The sequence below is a fragment of the Sylvia atricapilla genome, chromosome 3 (assembly GCF_009819655.1).
Source record: "Sylvia atricapilla isolate bSylAtr1 chromosome 3, bSylAtr1.pri, whole genome shotgun sequence".
Taxonomy (NCBI): domain Eukaryota; kingdom Metazoa; phylum Chordata; class Aves; order Passeriformes; family Sylviidae; genus Sylvia; species Sylvia atricapilla.
Window position 1 is genome coordinate 3,278,197 of NC_089142.1, and position 19,333 is coordinate 3,297,529.

Below are 19,333 nucleotides of genomic sequence, written 5' to 3' on the forward strand. Positions count from 1 at the left end.
GCACTGGTCACTGAAATATGCACTGAGACTTGGGTCATGAAACTGCCTGGGGTTTGGCACACAAACCCCAGAGGGCAACAATTTATGGTGCAAACTGCTTCTCAATTTGAGTTTTTCTGATCCATACATGTCTCTCGGTCTACACAGACCTTAACCTACAGTGCCAAGAGAAAGTCTGTCTAGAAGAACTAAGCTTCCCTTTGTGGGAATGTGTTCAGATGCCAAAATCCCTTGCTTCTTACTGTGAAGAGATCTTCTCTTGGGAAGACAGGAATGGTTAAAACCCCTCATTCCCCACTGGGCTCACTGTCACCCTCCTTGCCAGAGACCCTGCTGGGAGCTGTGCTGCTCCACATCCCATCCCACCACAGGGTAGGGAGGGTCTCCCTTGCCCTCATGAGCACTTGGGAGGATCCCATGGGGACACCTCAAGGAGACCTTTGTGGACCTTAGAGGAAAACAGATCTCCCAGGGGAGCTGTGCAGGCGCCCCGTGAGGTGACATCACAAAGGGATCCCATGGATCAGAGGGGTAACCTGGGTAGCCCTGCAGGGAGGGAGCTGGGGGTCTCCTCTTCTCCACCCACCTGGACAACACAACATGAAGTTAGAATGGTTTTCCTCTGCTAAAGCTGACCTCACCCTCGCTGGAAAATGCATCCATGACCATGATCCATAAACATGTGTGCTCATAACGAGTGGCTCTGATTCTACTGATAAAGATTTCCCTGTCCAAGGATGCCACCCTGGCCAATTACAAATTTCCAGCTGGGTATGAAGCACTTGACAGAGATGCCAGGCTGTTGTTTATCAGCATTTGCTTCCATCCCATTTCATTGGGACACTTCATCCACCTCTCATTTCCTATGAAGATGCCTCTATCCTGCAACTGTCTTTCTCCAAAACACATGACATCATTTACAAAACATTTCAGATTTGCCTCAGTGTTGGGGAAGATGAATCAGGGAAATCTTATAAATATGATTGCTTAGCAAAAGATTCTGAAAATATGAAAGCTATAATCAAAATAGAAATGAAAGCTTACTTTGAGTTGTAGGATACTGAGTCTTAGTTACTATATAACCTGAAAACAATGGCCTAGCTAGCTGAAGGAGAATCCCTTTTGATTGAGCAGAACCCTTTCTGCTGGCTAAGGGATCCAAGGGTCAATGTAGCAAAACAGAAGTCTAAAAAGTAGTTTTTAGAGTTTAAAATATAACACAGTATGGTAATGTAGTAGTTCTTATAGGCTGTATGTAGATTCTTGTATCTTGTAGGATTTTGTGTCTTGTATTAGTTGGTCACTGTAAATTAGAATATTCATCACAAAAGGAGATATAATGTATTGTGACAAGGACCTCTCTTACCTCTTAGCTCTTAACTCTTATTCTTACCTCTCCTCTTAACTCTTAACTCTCACCCTTCCTCCTCCCCCTACTCTTGCTCTCTCTTGCTCTCTTCCCCCAGCCACCTTGCTCTCTCACTCCCTTCTCTCCGCTCTCACCCTGCTGTTCTTTCTCCCTCTCTCTTTGGGACTTCCCTTCAGCCGAGGCTGGTGGCTGAAGGCAAGGTCCTTTTACCCACGACCCTTGCAATAAAACCACATTTTCTAGAATATAAAGGTCAGCAGAATTCCTTGTCCCAGCCGTCCATGGATTCACCTACACCCCAGTGTGATGTCTTGGCAGCAAAACTCTGCCCAGGGATGGAGTTAGGGATCAGAAGGCTCAAAGGAGTTTTTTATTTTCTGCTTTACTCAAAAAGCATAAACCACAGAGATAAAGTTATCTGGGGGAGTCCAGCCTGGAGAAAAGAGAAGGTTGGAGAGAGCTTGGAGCCCCATCCAGTGCCTCAATAAGATCTAAAAGAGCTGGAGAAAGATTTTGGGCTTAGAGCAACTTGGGAAGTGGAAAGTGCCTCTGCCCATGGCAGAGGGTGGAATGAGATGATCTTTGAGGTTCCTTCCAACCCAAATCAGTCCAGGATGAATCTGTGAAAGAAGGACTCAGTTTCCCCAGGACTGTCCTGGTGCCTGTGCCTGCACCCAGCAGTTCCTGTGGCCATCCCAAAGATTTCCCAGCTGGCCCCACAGCCCGTTGTGCCGCGGGTGTCACAAGAGGTGTTGCATGGGGACAACGGTGACATTGATTGCAACAGCCCCACGAGGCCCCTCAGCCTCTGCCCCTGCAGCAGGGAGGGACCAGGGGCAGCCCCAGCACCCCACACACATGGGGCACTCTGGGGCTGGCCCAGGCCACTTGTGCCAGCAGCAATTGGGGACTGTCCCACCCCCTGGAAACAGGACAAAAGCAGCGTGTTTGGGGCACAGGGATACGCCCCGATCTGGGCTCTTCACACAAGTAGTTCCAGGTTGGTTTGTTACAGACCACTTCTGCCTTGCTGTGCTCTGAACCAACACCTCCATCAGGTAAGTCATTGGGGAGTCACTTCCAGCCCACCAAGACATTCCCCTGCCCTCTTGTTTCTTCCTGGGTCAGCAGGGCTGGGGAATGGGCTTTCTGGGAATCCTGGGAATAATCTGGAATTAGGAACAGACACTCCCAAGTGAGCTGGGAAGACTTTACTGACTTCAGGAAAGCAGAGGGGGTTGTGCGTGCTGTTTGGGCAGCAAGCTTTTGGCTGCTGCAAGGATGCACAGCATTGGGTAAGAGTTCATGTAGGTTGGCATCTCCATGCTCCAGGATTATTCTGAATTCTTGACCCTGCTTTGGCTCTTGCTGTGTCCCTTCTGCAGCCTCGTGAAGACCCAGGACAGACATCAGCCATGAAGATCCTCTACCTGCTCTTCCCCTTGTTCCTTCTGTTGGTCCACAGTGCTGCAGGTGAGAGGGACAGAGGGGACATGGCTGAGGTGTGAACTCCAGCCCCTGGGGCTTTCCAGATCCTGCTAAGTGGCCACAATTCTCAGGTATTTACAACATTTGGGAGGGACTTGCTGTGAGGAAGGTCAGGACAGCTGAGGATCCAGCACAGCAGCTCCTGTAGCTCATGCTGGTCTTCCCCCCTGTCTTTCTCCACAAACACATGTTGCTGCAGAAAAAATTAACTCTGACAAGAGAGTTTAAGATGTTGGGTTTGGTTGCTCATTTCCCATTCAAGACTGGGACTCAGAGCCAGCACAGGTTCCTCTGGAACCAGATCTATTTTTACAGTTATGCCACACTCACTTTGACCTCCTCCCTTTTTGTGCAGGGTCCTCCTTGGCTCCAACAAACAAGAAACAATGTGAGAAAGAAAAGGGGTTCTGTGGATTTCTGAACTGCTCCTTCCCCTTTGTCATCAGTGGAAAATGTTCCAGGTTCTTCTTTTGCTGCAAAAAGTAAGTTTTGGTATTACAAAAGCTGCTATCATGCCAGAAAGATTTTAAAGGCCCCTGAGCTAAAGGCACAGCATCCTTCAGGCTCCAAGGCAGAGCTGAGGGGAGGGAAGGAGCTTGCAGATGTCCTGAGTGGACCAACATCAGCCCCAGGGACTCCTCAGTCTCCTCAAGTCCCCAGGGCCTCATTCAGGCTCTGCAGAGGACTCAGCAAAACCACCAAAGAGGGAAACATTCCCTGTCCTTGGGCAGCACCCAGGACATGATCCAGGTCTTGCTGCACCTGCACAGACCTGGAGCCAGGGCTGCCAGCACTGAGAGAGCCCAGGTCCAGCCTGTCTGCACTAAGGACTGCACCTCACCTGCCCTGAGCCTGACTCTGCTGCACCACACCCTGGGCATTGCAGGCCAGGGGACACAGTGGCAGCACAAGTTACACCACCTGATGTGATTGTTTCCCTTTTTTCTGCAGAATCTGGGGTTGAGACCCTGAAGTTATCAAGCAGCACATGGCTCTGGCTTCTGTCTCCTGGCCCCATGTCCTGATGTCCCCTCCCCTGGCTGCCTGTGCCGTGCCCAGCTGGGGTGACAGCAGCAGTGGCAGCTGCTCCTGCTGGGTGCTGCTGGGCTGGAGGCCTGTGGTGCCAGCCCCGGTGTCTTTGGGGCAGGGGCTGCTTTTCCCAGCTTGAATAAAGCCCAAGAGCACTTTGGCATTGCAGGGCTGGGCCGTGTGTGCGTGTCCTGCTGCTGGAGGGGTGCTGTGCCTGCTGGCCCTGGGGCTGGCACTGCCTTGGTGGCAGCAGAAGGGCCTGGGGATGGTGCTGGGGCTGAGCAGGGGCTGTGTCCCTGGGGATGCTCCTGCCTGGCCCTGCTCTGGGGACACTGAGCGTGGCAGTGCCTGCTGGGTCGGGCAGTGTGGGGTGCCTGTGCTGGAGCTGCCCTGCACATGCTCCATCTGGGGAATTGGGATCCTGTGCTGGTCCTGCCAGTCCCAGATGTCCCTTGTCCCTTGAGCAGTCCCAGCTTCATGTGCAGAGCTGTGCTGGGGGCAGTGTATCCCTTGAGTGGGCATGGCCATGGTGACACACAGGTGCTGTCCCTGCTGCTCCTCCTTGTCCTGCTCCAGCCCTCCCTGCTGTGGCTGTGCTGCTCCACACCAGCAGACAGGAGGAGGAGAAAGTCATGAAATTCCCAGTCTGGGTGACATGGGAAAAAAGTCCTATTTTGAGGTGGAAATATACAACTTCATCTATCCGCATGAAAAAAGCAGATTGCCCTGTCCTCTCTGCCCACCCCAGGCAGTCTGGGTGACAATGCCCTGGTCCATAAGAGGCTGGGGCCTCTCCCTGTCTGCAAAGCAAATCCCAGGCATTTGTTTCCCCCATGGTTCCATACCTGTGTGTTTCCACGTGTATGGTTTTATGGGAGCAACTGTGGACCCTGCCTGGTTCACTGAAGACTTTCCCTCTTGAGAATCACACCCATATAATTATTGATGTTGGAAAAGACTTCTAAGAAAATTGAGTCCAATCATCACCCCAGGACTGTAAACCCCAACACTAAACCATCTGCACAAGTTCCACATCACGCAGCTTTTAAATTCCATCCAGGAATGGTGACTCCACCACTGCCCTGGGCAGCATGTCCCAAACCATCAGTACCATTTCTGTAAAGAAATTATTCCTGGCATCCACTCTAACCCTTCCCTGGTTCTATTTGACACCATTTTATCTGCTCCTCTCAGTTGTTACCCGGGAGAAGAGACTGACCCCAAAAATGTTTACAGAGCTATTGCTTTCCAGAACTGGAGAATTTGGTGAGGGACATTCAGATCATCCCTTCCTACCATGGCTTTTCCTTCATCTGTGTTCACTCGTTCTGGTCCTGACTCTGGGGCCTTTACCTCAAGCTCCCTTTACCTCTGCAGTGAAGTGCTGCTCCCCCACCCCAGGGGCTCCTTGGCCCAGAACATCTGGAGCCAGACTGATGGAGGGGTGGAAAACGAGCTCACTGGTTACCAAGAGAACACAGTGGGAAGATAAAGGGCAAGAGGGAGAAAAAAAGAAGCACTTTTTCTCAAGAGTGCAGGACATTTTATTTTCCCTGTCTTATTTCCAAACTCTCAAAAACAGATGTTGAAGTGAAATGAGAAGTAAACCTTTCCTCTCACCACACACAGCTGAGCACATTTGCAATATTCACTCTGATCTTCCACATCCCACTCTCAATCTAGAACTGATAAAATGAGAGACCACAAGGATGGAAACCATTTCCTCATTTCCACTCTTCCCAACATCAACCCACCTCCCTTGTCCATCCCATCCCTCTCCTGCCCAGCCCGTTGTGCCGTGGCTGTCACAAGAGGTGTTGCATGGGGACAACGGTGACATTGATTGCAACAGCCCCACGAGGCCCCTCAGCCTCTGCCCCTGCAGCAGGGAGGGACCAGGGGCAGCCCCAGCACCCCACACACATGGGGCACTCTGGGGCTGGCCCAGGCCACTTGTGCCAGCAGCAATTGGGGCCTGGCCCAGCCCCCAGCACTGCTATAAATCCAGCCTGTTTGAGGCAAGGCAGCATTCCCTGGCCCCAAGGGCATCTGCACACAGCCATTCCTGCTGGGTTTGCTGCTGCCTGAACAGCCAGAGCTTCTCCAGGCAGGTGAGTGTGGGGTCTCCCTCTGCAATCCTGCCCACTCTGGGTTCCTGCATGTCCCCATTGCCTTGGTGTCCCCTCTGCAGCCCTGTGAAGACCCAGGAGAGCCACCAGTCATGAAGATCCTCTTCCTGGTCTTCTCCCTGCTCCTGTTGTTGGTCCAGGGTGCTGCAGGTGAGAGGGGAACCAGGGAAATGGGGGAAAGTGTGAACCTGCACCAGGGGGAATTCAGTGTCTCTGGAAGTGACTGTGTTTGTGGGAGCAATAAAAAGGTAACAGGAGATATCAGCCAAAGGGGTTTCTTGAGCGGGTTTCCAGCTAGACAATAATTTGGGGTGCAGAGAGCCCATGTAGACAGAATCCTGGCTTGTTTTTTGGGTCAGGAGTGTGTTTGGTTTCAGGCTCCAAGCCTGCACCCAGCTGTTCCTGTTCAGGCTCCTCTGGATGTTTTGCCCTGCACAGGGATGGCAGAGATCCCCAGGGGCTGTTTGGATGGGGGTGTTTCCTGGGCCACAAAGGTGACATTTCTTATCGAGTGGTTCATCCACGGAGTGTCCCAAATCCTCATCACCTTAAGGGATGACCCCTGCAAGGGCTGGACAAGGACTTTGCATCAAAAATCTGTGTGACCTTTTTTTTTTTTTTTTTTCTTTTTTTTTTTTTTTTTTTTTTTCCCTTTGAGTGTGAGGAGTGAGAAGTCCCTGCCTGCCAGCTGTGCTGGTCCAGGCAGAGGTGGGAATGCAGCTGGGAGCCAGCACAGCTCGTCCTCAACCTCACGCTGCTCCTTTCCATGCTCTGCTCTGATGTGTCCCAAATTTAGGGGCACAGGGACCTTCCAGGGGAGACACCTTGCAAATGGGATGTGGCTGTGGAGGGTTGGAGCTGAGCTCTTCTCTTGGCCTGAAATGGACAAGTAGCATCTGCCTTTCTATAACCACACCCTGCCCTCTCACATTATTGCTTTAATTGTTCCGTGTGTGTCTTTCCCCGTGGAAATAGGAAGTGTAATTGGATGCAAAATCCGGAGAGGATACTGTTCTTCGGGGAGATGCATTCCCCCTGCAAGGACTATTGGAAGATGTACAGGACAAACCGTCTGCTGCAAAGGGTAACCTCTGGAATCCTTACTGGGCAGTTTCCTTCTTTTTCCCCAGAAAGATCTGTTACAAGTTTCTTTCTTGCCAACACCTGAAAATACTCTTCTGCATTTATGCTTTGTGAAGGGTGCCAAAAAGAAAGGGAAAGTATTTAAGGGTTTGGAACTGCCCTGAGTGAGGCTGCAGCAGTCCCAGGACAGCCAGGGCCTCCCCAGCCACCAAAACCATCAAAGAGGGAAACATTCTCTGTCATTGGGCAGCCCCCAGACCATGATCCAGGTCCTGCTGCACCTGCACAGACCTGGAGCCAGGGCTGCCAGCACTGAGCTATCCCAGATCCAACCTGTCTGCACTAAGGACTGCACCTCACCTGCCCTGAGCCTGACTCTGCTGCACCACACCCTGGGCATTGCAGGGCAGGGGACACAGTGGCAGGACAAGTTACACCACCTGATGTAATTGTTTCTTTTCTTCTTACAGTCGCTGGGGGTGAGACCCTGAAGTTATCAAGCAGCACATGCCCCTCGCTTCTGTCTCCTGGCCCCATGCCCTGATGTCCCCTCCCCTGGCTGCCTGTGCCGTGCCCAGCTGGGGTGACAGCAGCAGTGGCAGCTGCTCCTGCTGGGTGCTGCTGGGCTGGAGGCCTGTGGTGCCAGCCCCGGTGTCTTTGGGGCAGGGGCTGCTTTTCCCAGCTTGAATAAAGCCCAAGAGCACTTTGGCATTGCAGGGCTGGGCCGTGTGTGCGTGTCCTGCTGCTGGAGGGGTGCTGTGCCTGCTGGCCCTGGGGCTGGCACTGCCTTGGTGGCAGCAGAAGGGCCTGGGGATGGTGCTGGGGCTGAGCAGGGGCTGTGTCCCTGGGGATGCTCCTGCCTGGCCCTGCTCTGGGGACACTGAGTGTGGCAGTGCCTGCTGGGCCGGGCTGTGTGGGGTGCCTGTGCTGGAGCTGCCCTGCACATGCTCCACCTTGGGAATTGGGATCCCTGTGCTTATCCTGCCAGTCCCAGATGTCCCTTGTCCCTGAGAGCCATGGCCTCATGTGCAGAGCTGTGCTGGGAGCAGTGTCCTTTGAATAGGCGTGTCCTTGAAGACCCATAGGTACTGTCCCTGCTGCTCCTCCTTACCTGGTTCCAGCCCCACAGCCCTCCCTCTGACTGTGCTGCTCCATGCCCCAACTCAGCTTGTATGAGCAGGCAGAGGAGACTGCGCAGCTCCTGGGTTGAGTGACCTCTGAAAAAATTTCTCTTCTGCCATGGAAATATCTGAACTTGTTTATCCACATGGAATAAACCGAATCTTCTGGTCTCTCTGCCCACCTCCAGCAATCTGGGGTGGCAATGTTCTGCTCCATAAGACTCCAGGTCCTCTCCATGTCTGCAAGCAAACCTCTGGCATTAGGGTTTGAACATTTCCATACCTGTGTGTATCCATGTACATGGGTGTGTGGTGAAATGAATAGGGCAAGGAGACCAGCTCCTTTTTAATGCCTTTATTAAGATCGTCTCTAGGTGGGGGCCCAAGGGTTTGCCCACACTGCCACTGTTCCAGATGGATGAGGCAGGGCAGGAGGCATTCAATTTTCCTGCAGAGCAGAGCTCGGTCTTCCATCCTTGTGAGAGTCACTTGGATGACCCTGGCTTGTTTGAAATTCTAGGGTAGTCCTCTGAAGAGGGTACTCTTCAACTTAAAGTGACAAGACATGAAGCCTTAGCTGTAGCACGATGCTTTTCTCTGCTCACTGATGTCCTTTGGAGTCCAGTCTGGGCACTGGCTCTCTTGCTTATGGGGTTTTTAGATATTAATCCCATTTCCACTGGGTGCTAGGGCCTATGGGAGTTCTCCTCGTTTGAATGCTGGGTGGTGTCCTCAGTTGCTGTGCAGGGAGCAGCAGGGCAAGGGCCAATACTTGATGGGAAGAATGCAGTTTCAAACAAAGGGGGTCTGAGGTAAGTAGCATCTAACAGGGAAATTATTTAGGATGTGCGTTTGCAATTACAATAACAATAGGTATGGGGTAAACGGTATTTAATGAAGAAGACCTTTCAATAGGTACTAGATAAGGAGGCAACCAGTATTTAACTGAGAGAAGACACTTTATAGTAACAATACTTAACTGAGGTTAGAAACTTGCATTTTATTTCTTACATATGGGAGCCACTGTGGATCCTGCCTGGTTCACAGAAGACTTTCCCTCTCAAGAATCCTGCCTTTGATATATTTTGTGGGATTAAGTCATTTTTAAGGTAAAATGTGATATAAAATCATTCACGTGTAAGAAATAAAGATGTTCAGGAACTGTGCAGCCTCTGCCAGGAACAGAGGAAGAAACCCATTTACAACAGAAGGAGGGGTGGCTCCAAAAGGAGATGGGTCTCCTCTGAAAATGGGATTGCCAACGACCCAGTGATCAACACCTGATGAACATCTCATCTACATCGGCCCGGTTGTGCATCCCAGTGCCTGGTTCCCATAAATGTAATCAAGTGTCCATCCTTGCCTGGAAAACTATTCATCTGACCGGCAGCCAGGAGGAAAAGAAAAATTAATATGCAACAAGGACCAGATGGACAAAAGGATGAGGCAACCGTCTTTCCAGTTAAAAAACTGTATAAAAACTGACCCTGCAAAGACAGACTTCATGGACTGGGGAGGATTCGATGTGATAGAGGCCGGATCTAAGGTTCACCCAGTACCAATTGTGGGCTTACTGCTGTTATAAATGCCTATTGTAAAGTTGGCTTTTAGCAAGGTGTGTGCTATATGATTAATAACTTTGTGGTAAGGATATAAGTTTTTATTTCTGCTGTTAGTAAAGAAAATTAGGCATAGTGGTAGTAGTGATATAGTAAATGCTTAAACTGTCTGTTTGGCTGGGATAACATCCAGTGAACATGTGAAGAAGACTATGCTGTTGATACACCAACTATCAGCATCTCCCATCTGAAGAAAGCACGGACCAAGGCCCAATCTGGAGGTGATAATGAAGACACAGCCAAGAAACACAAATGCTCTAAAAAGGCGGACCCAAGGAGGGGCCATGGAAAACAGTCCCTGGAATATGGAAACTAGTTTATGGAAAAATATGAATATTCAACAGAATGATACAATAGAAAGGGTATTTAAAGAAAGTCTCTGAAATAGCAGGTTGTGGGCTTGGCTGAATGCCAAGTCACCTGGCCAGCCGTACTTTGCTATTTTTATCTCCAAATTGTCTTATCTTTTATTAGACCTATTTATTAAAATTTACATAAAAGTGAATCTCGTTTTTCACACTGCTGACCTTTGCTTGTGGCTTTCTCAGACTTTCATTTGGCTGATCATTGCTTACAATATACATAAAATTATTGATGTTGAAAAAGACCTCTAAGAATATCAAGTCCAACCATCACCCCAGGACTGTAAACTCCAACACTAAACCATGTGCACAAGGCGCCACATCCACAAAGAGCTTTTAAATTCCATCCAGGAATGGTGACTCCACCACTGCCCTGGGCAGTATGTCCCAAACCATCACTACCATTTGTGCAAAGAAATTATTCCTGGCACCCAGTCTAACCCTTCTCTGGTGCCACTTGACACCATTTCATCTGATCCTCTCAATTGTTACCTGGAAGAAGAGACTTACCCCAAAAATGTTTACAGAGCTATTGCTTTCCAGAACTGGAGGACTTGGTGAGGGATGTTCAGATCATCCCTTCCTACCATGGCTTTTCCTTCAACTGTGTTCTCTTGTTCTGGTCCTGACTCTGGGGCCTTTACCTCAAGCTCCCTTTACCTCTGCAGTGAAGTGCTGCTCCCCCACCCCAGGGGCTCCTTGGCCCAGAACATCTGGAGCCAGACTGATGGAGGGGTGGAAAACGAGCTCACTGGTTACCAAGAGAACACAGTGGGAAGATAAAGGGCAAGAGGGAGAAAAAAAGAAGCACTTTTTCTCAAGAGTGCAGGACATTTTATTTTCCCTGTCTTATTTCCAAACTCTCAAAAACAGATGTTGAAGTGAAATGAGAAACAAACCTTTCCTGTCATTGTACACAGCTGAGCACATTTGCAATATTCAGTCTGATCTTCCACATCCCACTCTGAATCTAGAACTGATAAAATGAGAGACCACAAGGATGGAAACCATTTCCTCCTTTCCACTCTTCCCAACATCAACCCACCTCCCTTGTCCATCCCATCCCTCTCCTGCCCAGCTCGTTGTCCCGCGGGTGTCACAAGAGGTGTTGCATGGGGACAACGGTGACATTGATTGCAACAGCCCCACGAGGCCCCTCAGCCTCTGCCCCTGCAGCAGGGAGGGACCAGGGGCAGCCCCAGCACCCCACACACATGGGGCACTCTGGGGCTGGCCCAGGCCACTTGTGCCAGCAGCAATTGGGGCCTGGCCCAGCCCCCAGCACTGCTATAAATCCAGCCTGTTTGGGGCAAGGCAGCATTCCCTGGCCCCAAGGGCATCTGCACACAGCCATTCCTGCTGGGTTTGCTGCTGCCTGAACAGCCAGAGCTTCTCCAGGGAGGTGAGTGTGGGGTCTCCCTCTGCAATCCTGCCTACTCAGGGCCTCAGCTCAAAGCCCAGCAGAGCAGAGTCTCCAAAAGGACAAACTGCTGGAAGTATCCAAGTGGAATGTTTGGCCATCAGAGATGGCTGGGAGAGAAATAAAAGCCTTCATGTCAGTCTATGAAGCCAGAACATGTGAGAGGTTAAACTCAGTTTTCCTAAATATTGATTTGTCTGGAAAAATGCCTTGGTCCTGCAGGAGGGACCCAGGATCTTCTTTCCTGGAGAAATGTGCACTTTCCTTAGAAAAGCATGGAGATTCTTTTCCCACAGCAGTACAGAGATTTCCCATCATTTCAGGCATTCAGTAACTCCACACATTGATTTCTCTTCCCATTTCTGGGCACCAAGACACTTCCCTGCCCTCTGGCTGCTCCCTGGGTCGCTGCTGCCCGGGCCACGGCCAGCAAGTGTGGGGCTGGGGAATGTCTTTGCTGGGAATCCTGGGAATGCTCTGGAGTTGGGGATGGGCACTGCCAAGCTGAGCTGGGAGGGTTTTCCTGAGCCCAGGGAAGCAGAGGGGATTGTTCAGGATGTTTGGGGCATGTGTTTAATTCATGAAGTCTGAGGGAGTAAATGCACTCTAGTTCTGGAACTTTCAGTGACAATTGCTTTCTCATCTTTTCCAAATTTCACTCCCCTGTTCTTTGGTTGAAATGGCAACATTTGGCTATAGGTCTGCAGTCTGTTTTTAGGGGAAGGTCCATGGAAGATCATAATAGACAAGAAAAATAATTTAAAAGCATCTGGTTACGCAATCTAGGAGACTGAGGCACACTAAAATGCTTCTAAGGTTGGCAGGGTGGCACAAATCACATAGTTCTTTTTAGGAAAAAGTAGAGGAAACATCACCAGCTGTGTTTGGAAGCAGCCCATCTATAGTTAGATGAACCACAGAGCCCTGCAACACAGGCTCCTGCCCCACATGGGCTCCTGCATGTCCCCACTGCCTTGGTGTCCCCTCTGCAGCCCTGTGAAGACCCAGGAGAGCCACCAGCCATGAAGATCCTGTTCCTGCTCTTCCCCCTGCTCCTGCTGTTGGTCCAGGGTGCTGCAGGTGAGAGGAGAAGAGGGGAAATGGGGGAAAGTGTGAACCTGCACGAGGGGGAATTCAGTGTCCCTGGAAATGACTGTGTTTGTGGGAGTGATGAGAAGGTAACAGGGCATTGAAATCTGAGGTGTTTCTCAAGTGAGTTTCCAACTGGACACTGTTTGGGGATGGAGAGATGCCAGGGAAATAGGCAGGGATGTGGGATGTGAGGAATCCCTGCTTCCCAGCAGGACTGCAAGGACAACCTGCTCTCCTAGATCATTGCTGTCACAATTGTGTGTGCTTTTTTTCCATGGAAACAGGAAGTTCAGCTGGATGCAGGCGCCGAAGGGGATTCTGCAGCTTTGGGGGCTGCAAATATCCCACAACACCTGCTGGAAGATGTACAAGAATCCGAGTGTGCTGCAAAAGGTAAAGCCCAGATCCCTGACTGGAGAAAGAGTTTTCTCTTTTTTCCTCAAGGAGATAAGTTAAAAAACTATTTCTAACTTAGAATTAGTGTAAGTGGTCTAAAAGAGAAGTCCTTGAGGAGTTTGGAGCTGCCTTGAATGAGGCTGCAGCAGTCCCAGGACAGCCAGGGCCTTCCCACTCATTAAAGCCACCAAACAGGGAAACACTCCCTGTCCTGGGACAGCACCGAGGGCATGATCCAGGTCTTGCTGCACCTGCACAGACCTGGAGCCAGGGCTGCCAGCACTGAGAGAGCCCAGGTCCAACCTGTCTGCACTAAGGACTGCACCTCACCTGCCCTGAGCCTGACTCTGCTGCACCACACCCTGGGCATTGCAGGCCAGGGGACACAGTGGCAGCACAAGTTACACCACCTGATGTGATTGTCTCTTTTCTTCTTACAGTCGCTGGGTTTGAAATCCAGAAATTAGCTAGAAGCACATGTCTCCTGCCCCCATGCCCTGATGTCCCCTCCCCTGGCTGCCTGTGCCGTGCCCAGCTGGGGTGACAGCAGCAGTGGCAGCTGCTCCTGCTGGGTGCTGCTGGGCTGGAGGCCTGTGGTGCCAGCCCCGGTGTCTTTGGGGCAGGGGCTGCTTTTCCCAGCTTGAATAAAGCCCAAGAGCACTTTGGCATTGCAGGGCTGGGCCGTGTGTGCGTGTCCTGCTGCTGGAGGGGTGCTGTGCCTGCTGGCCCTGGGGCTGGCACTGCCTTGGTGGCAGCAGAAGGGCCTGGGGATGGTGCTGGGGCTGAGCAGGGGCTGTGTCCCTGGGGATGCTCCTGCCTGGCCCTGCTCTGGGGACACTGAGCGTGGCAGTGCCTGCTGGGCCGGGCTGTGTGGGGTGCCTGTGCTGGAGCTGCCCTGGACATGCTCCATCTGGGGAACAGGAACATTGTCCTGATGTTTATAGGCCCAGATATCATCCTTTTCTCAGCACCCTATTCCCATACCAGAATGACCTGGACTGGGAGCTGTGGGCATAGTGGCAAAGCCTCATTCCTAAAATGGCCAGAGCTTTGTTACAATGTCTCAGCTGCTGTCCCAGCAGCAAAATCTGCAGCAGGAGCCATTCCTTGGAGGTATAGGATGGGGGAGATACCATGGAGAGTGGCAGGTACACACACAGAACTAACACATGATTCATGAGCTTGATAGAGATAAAATAAATATGTGAACCAGAAGGTTTGCTCTCCTTTCTTTCACCTGAATTATTTCTGTATGGAATGCTCAGTATCCACAGTACAGTTTCACTGTTGCATCCCGTAAATCCTGCATTTCTCAATGCATTCAATTCATTATTATCTTTCCTGCTGCTCTTTGCAGCAGCAGGAGGGGAGAGCTCTGAGGCCAGGCTGGAGTCACCAGCAGCCCAAAAGTTCCTTTTGCTGTTTCTCCCCTCGCACCAGAGAAAATGAGGCTTCAGTTTCCTCTTGTGACACCTCTGAGATGGATTCCCAACCCAGGGCCTTGTGTCATCCTGCCTTGTGCAATGACCTGGTTGGGGCTGTGGTTTGTTGGACACATCCAGGGACACACACAGACCCTGCTCACTGGAAACCAGCACCAACCTGCTGCTGTGGCACAGAGGGGAACGTTTTCTGAGTCCCCTCTGGAAATCCTCCCAGTAAAGCCCATCATCAGTATGTAATGTGTGCAGCTGGTGCCTCTGCTTCTGCTGAGCATGCAGAGCCCATCTCCCACATTTTTAATGATTGTCACCTTGTCACTGTGGCTTCACATCTCACGGCTGTGCATGAGAAAAGGCCAAGATGTTGCACTGTGAAATCCCCAGCACCTCAGCCCTTGTCACTTGGGGGGACCAGATGGCTCTGCCAAACACCTGCAGTGGCAGCTGCCAAACTGGGCACATGGCACAGACCCTCCTGCCCAGCAAGGACTGTCACTTCTCCCAGTGGCATGGTGTTGTGGGTTAGGTTTGTCCCTTTTGCACTCTAAAGAATTTTTTCTCCATAAGTTACCAAGGAGACTAAGTGTCGGCTACTTTAGACTACTTAACCAAAACAAAGAGGTGGCCCAAGCTTGGAGGGAGAGATGATGTGAGTTTTGGGGCAGGTAAAGGACAGAGTCTGAGGCAGCTGGTCTCGGTTCTTCTTCGGCATTCAGGGAAAGAGTATGGCTGCGTTGCTGATTGCTGGTAGAAGAGTTCATTGTTGCTGGAGGGGTCTAGTCCTGGTAAATTTACTATCATCTGCTCGCCCTGAAATTCTGAGCTCTTCTGCCACGCAGCTGGAGCTGAGCTGGGCCTGCCCTGCCCCACTGTTGCGCTTTTGTGGGCACTGCTCCTCTTGCTACAGTGTGACCCTGCACCTCCTGCCGGGGCACCCTGCCCTGCTGGGACACCCTGCCACTCCAGCTACCAGCCCAGGACATTCCACTGTTCCCGCTTAGTACTCTGAGGATCCTACACTGGCACCGAGACAAAACTGCCCTGGGTCTTTGTAGAGCAAAGCCCTCGAGGTTCTTAGTACTGTTTTTGCTATTAATGCTGTAGTTGTTGGTTTTGTTTGCTTTGTTATACATGCTAGTAAAGAACTGTTATTTCCAAGCCAAAATCTATTGCCTGAAGAGCCTCTAACTGCAAATTTTTAATAAGAAAAAGGTGAGAGGGTGGTTTACATTCTCTATTCCAAGGGAAACTCCAGCTTTCCCTGGCACATACCTGTCTACCCGAACCAAGACATATGGCTGGCATCAAACACACTGGATTCACAAGTGATGGCTGCATCCAGCTTGTATTTCTTCACCTTGACTGGCATTAGAAGGAGGTGCAGTTTTGATGGATCACCTGGTTTACAGAACTTGTCATATATCCTGGTGCTGCTCGAATTTAACCAAAAGATTCAGTAGAGAGAGCCCTGCTTATCCCTCTGAAATGACAGCTGCATAGACCCCTTATTGTTTTCCACTTTGTTTTCCATACCCTGTGAGTTTTTGCACATCCTGTGCCAATTGGTTATTCAACCAGAGAAGAGACACAGCAAAAGGATAGAACAGGGAATGGCATCACACAGGCAGGGGGTAGGGTGAACTGGGATATTGGGAAGAAATTCTTGCCTGGAATGGTGGGGAGGAGCAGGCACAGGCTGCCCAGAGAAGCTGTGGCTCCCCTGGACCCCTGGAAGTGTCCAAGGCCAGGTTTACAGGGCTTGGAGCAGCTTGGGATCGTGGAGTGTCCCTGCCCATGACCGGGGGTAGAAAGAGATGATCTTTGAGGTCCCTTCCAAACCAAACCGTTGCAGAGGTGATCCTGGGGGCCTAGGCAAGAAGGATTTTGCTTCCCCAGGACTGGCCTGGTGCCTGTGCCTGCACCCAGCAGTTCCTGTGGCCATCCCAAAGATTTCCCAGCTGGCCTCACAGCCTGTTGTGCCACGGGTGTCACAAGAGGTGTTGCATGGGGACAACGGTGACACTGATTGCAACAGCCCCATGAGGCCCCTCAGCCTCTGCCCCTGCAGCAGGGAGGGACCAGGGGCAGCCCCAGCACCCCACACACATGGGGCACTCTGGGGCTGGCCCAGGCCACTTGTGCCAGCAGCAATTGGGGCCTGGCCCAGCCCCCAGCACTGCTATAAATCCAGCCTGTTTGGGGCAAGGCAGCATTCCCTGGCCCCAAGGGCATCTGCACACAGCCATTCCTGCTGGGTTTGCTGCTGCCTGAACAGCCAGAGCTTCTCCAGGGAGGTGAGTGTGGGGTCTCCCTCTGCAATCCTGTCTACTCTGGGTTCTGCATGTCCCCATTGCCTTGGTGTCCCCTCTGCAGCCCTGTGAAGACCCAGGAGAGCCACCAGCCATGAAGATCCTGTTGCTGCTCTTCCCTCTCCTCCTGCTCTTGGTCCAGGCTGCTGCAGGTGAGAGGGGAACCGGGGAAAGGGGGGAAAGTGTGAACCCGCACCAGGGGCAATTCAGTGTCTCTGGAAATCACAGTATTTGTCAAAATGATGAGAAGATAACAGGGGACTGATGTCAAAGAAGGTTTCTCAAGTGAGTTTCCAACTGGACAATGATTTTGGATGCAGAGAGCCCATGGAGACAGAATCCTGGCTGGTTCTGTGCGTCAGGAGTGTGTTTGGTTTCAGGCTCCAAGCCTGCACCCAGCTCTTCCTGTTTGGGAATCTCCTGACCTGCACTTGGACAGCAGAGAGACTCGGGGGTTGTATGGATGGTGGTGTTTCTGGGGGCAAAAAGATGTCCCTCTGGCATCCACCAGCTGAATTGTTTTGGGTATGGTTTTGTCCATAGAAACAGGAAATGATTTTACATGCAAGCGCCAAGGGGGATTCTGCAAATTCGGGCCCTGCCGATACCCCACCAGAGAAATTGGAAGATGTGCAACAATCAGATGGTGCTGCAGACGGTAAGGACAAGATTCCTTCCTGAAGAAATAGTTTCCTTCTTTTTCCTCAGTGGGATGAGTTAAAAATGTCTTTCTTCCCAACACCTGACAAAATGTCTCCTACTTTATAATTATTCCAAGTGGCATAAAAGAGAAGGGAAAAGGTCATGTGGGTTTTGGAGCCAGGGCTGCCAGCCCTGAGATAGCCCAGGTCCAGCCTGTCTGCACTAAGGACTGCACCTCACCTGCCCTGAGCCTGACTCTGCTGCACCACACCCTGGGCATTGCAAGGCAGGGGACACAGTGGCCAGGACAAGTTACACCACCTGATGTGATTGTTTCCTTTTCTTCTTACAGTCGCTAGGGGTGAGACCCTGAAGTTATCAAGCAGCACATGGCCCTGGCTTCTGTCTCCTGGCCCCATGTCCTGATGTCCCCTCCCCTGGCTGCCTGTGCCGTGCCCAGCTGGGGTGACAGCAGCAGTGGCAGCTGCTCCTGCTGGGTGCTGCTGGGCTGGAGGCCTGTGGTGCCAGCCCCGGTGTCTTTGGGGCAGGGGCTGCTTTCCCCAGCTTGAATAAAGCCCAAGAGCACTTTGGCATTGCAGGGCTGGGCCGTGTGTGCGTGTCCTGCTGCTGGAGGGGTGCTGTGCCTGCTGGCCCTGGGGCTGGCACTGCCTTGGTGGCAGCAGAAGGGCCTGGGGATGGTGCTGGGGCTGAGCAGGGGCTGTGTCCCTGGGGATGCTCCTGCCTGGCCCTGCTCTGGGGACACTGAGCGTGGCAGTGCCTGCTGGGCCGGGCTGTGTGGGGTGCCTGTGCTGGAGCTGCCCTGCACATGCTCCATCTGGGGAATTGGGATCCCTGTGCTGGTCCTGCCAGTCCCTGATGTCCCTTGTCCCTTGAGCAGTCCCAGCTTCATGTGCAGAGCTGTGCTGGGGGCAGTGTTTCCCTTGAGTGGGCATGGCCATAGTGACACACAGGTACTGTCGCTGCTGCTCCTCCTTGTCCTGCTCCAGCCCTCCCTGCTGTGGCTGTGATGCTCCAAACTCCATCCCATGAGCCAAGAGCAGGAGGAAGAGACTGTTCAGCTCCTCATCTGGGTGACCTGTGAAATTACTTCAAATTGCCATGGCCTGCAAATATCTGAATTTGTATCCCCAAAAGTTATAAAAAGGACTGGTTTCTCCTCTCTGCCCGCCTCAGGCAGTCTGGGTGACAATGCCCTGCTCCATCAGAGGCAGGGGCCTCTCCCTGTCTGCAAAGCAAATCTCAGGGATTTGATTCTCCAAGTGGTTCAGTAGCTGTGTGTGTCCATGTACTCGTCTGTGTGGGGCCCCTGCCTGTTTCACTGAAGGTTTTCTCTTCAAAGAACCAGAGAATCGCCAAATCATTAATGTTGAGAAAGCCCTCTAAGACCATCAAGTCCAACCATTCCACCAGCACTGCCAATCCAAGACTGATCCATGTCCCCAAATGCCACATCTAAAAGGAGTTTAAATCCTTCCAGGGATGGTGACTCCATCACTGTCCTGGGCAGCCTTTGCCAGTGCCTGAATGCCTTTTCAGTGATGAGGTTGACTCCGATTTCCAGTCTAACTCTAGGTACAATCAAGACCATTTCCTCAGGTCCTGTCAATTGTTGCCCGGGAGAAGAGACAAACCCCTCAAAATTTCCCCTGCCATAACATTCCATATTTGGACAGCTTAGAGGGCAATGTTCTGATCATCCCTGCCCTCCATGGCCTTTGCTTCCCATCTGCTAACTCTAAAATTTCAATTTAACCATCTTCTGACAAACTCCCCAGAAGAGGCTTTTGAGGTGAAATCAGAGGTAAATCTTT

At 51.5% G+C, this 19,333-nt stretch overlaps 1 long non-coding RNA gene across 1 annotated transcript; it reads left to right on the plus strand.

Moving 5' to 3' along the window:
• The first annotated feature begins 16,659 nt into the window (after positions 1-16,659).
• Positions 16,660-17,441, plus strand: LOC136358690 (uncharacterized). The gene is made up of 3 exons (XR_010743152.1): positions 16,660-16,844; positions 16,924-17,011; positions 17,403-17,441. It is a non-coding gene; the product is annotated as an uncharacterized lncRNA (long non-coding RNA).
• Positions 17,442-19,333: the final 1,892 nt, after the last annotated feature.